This window comes from Desmodus rotundus, chromosome 4 (assembly GCF_022682495.2).
Source record: "Desmodus rotundus isolate HL8 chromosome 4, HLdesRot8A.1, whole genome shotgun sequence".
In the NCBI taxonomy this organism is placed as follows: Eukaryota; Metazoa; Chordata; class Mammalia; order Chiroptera; family Phyllostomidae; genus Desmodus; species Desmodus rotundus.
This window is the reverse complement of record NC_071390.1, coordinates 177,409,755-177,411,457: the sequence shown is the minus strand read 5'-3', so window position 1 is coordinate 177,411,457 and position 1,703 is coordinate 177,409,755.

Genomic DNA, 1,703 nt, shown 5'->3' with positions numbered 1-1,703 from the left:
TGGATGGAAACTTGTGCATAGATCAATATAAAGACATATTTCCTACCTGAGATTTTGGCACATTATTTTGTTTGTGGTCATTTTGAAATTTTTAAAAAATATATATTTTACTGTTTTATTCCTCTCTCTTTCATTGTAAGTCCATGCGTGCTTTTTATAGAAAATTTGGACATTCCTGAAGAGTAGAGAGAACAGACTTACCCGGGATGCCATTAGTCAATCTTCAATCACTTTTTGACGTCTTGCTGGGTTTTCTTCCAGCCGTGTGGAGGCATACGCTTCTCGTGGTCGTTGTTACGGTTGTACTTCCCAGGGATGATGAGACATCACCGATTTTGTGTGCATTTCCCCCCGCTTAACAGTCTGGCATAAACCTTTCTCCCATGTTGCCATAAGTTCTTTGTAAATGCCGTTTTCATACTGTATTGTCGTCTACCAGGTGCATGTATCATCATTGACTCGGTTTCCTATTGTTGGTTTTAGAGCTTCTCTAACTTCGTGTTTTTGTGAGTGACTCTGTGAAAATCAGCCGTATTTGAGGAGCATTTTCTATACCTAGAATTGCTTCTGTAAGACGCCCCCTGGAGATCAGAATGCCAATACTAAAGGTTATAAGTATTTTAAAGCCTCTTAAGGAATATTGACATTTGGGAGGCCTTTGTATATGTTTTTCTAAAATTACTCTAAAATCATAATAAAATCAGTTTTCTCACTATAAATACTAATATTTTTTCATCTGAGTGGGTGTTTTCCTCCCTGACAGCACAGGCAATGAGACATTAAGAAACACTGAATTTTTACATGACTAAAACACTTCACGTTCATTTTCGGGTAAAAATCGAAAAGATGGGCAGATAGATAAACACGAAGTAAAACATCACCTAGCATCTATTCCGTGTAGGGCCCTGGCTAGAAGGCTTGCTCCCCAGGACACAGAGGGTAATGTTCGCAGACATTTTCCATTGTCACCACTAGGGGGCGCTACTGGAATGCTGCTGAAGATCTACAATGCGGAGGGACGCCCCCACCAGAGATTTAATCTGGCCCCAAGTGTTAAAAGTGCTGAGATTGAGAAATTACTGTTAATTTTGGGTACCTAGGTACCTGTCAGCACACACACACACACACACACACACACACACGAATGGAGTTTTTGTATACGCTGAATTTGCGGGCAACGTGCCTTTTTTTCTCTTCCTACACCAGCGTGCTCCTTAACTATATTGGGGTCCCGGTGACATTGATTCTGACACTTCTGTGTGCATAAGACTCATCTAGGAAGCTGTTAGGATTGCTGCCCTCCCACCCACAAATTCAGCTTCCAAGGGGCTGGAGTGAGGCCCAGGAACACGCGCACAGGAAACCCGACCTCGATTTCTCTTGCCGTGAGCTCTCCATTGCAGGGACTGATGCCCTGGGCTCGGAGACTATCAGGAAAACCTCTTACTCACCTGCAGCAACCTCGCCAGAAGGAGCCTGTGCCTTTGGGACTTTGAGCTCATTCATCTGCCATCTGTCGTCAAGCCAGCATTGACCTTGTGGCTTTCGGGTACCAGGAGGGCAAGGGCGTTGGAGGTGGACACCCAGGGCCACAACCAGTCCTGGGGGCCCCTGGGTGTGCCTGAGAAAAGGTGCCCTTTCTACAGGACATTTCACACACCCTCAGACTAACCCCCCCCCCCCCCCGGCCACCGCCAGCACCC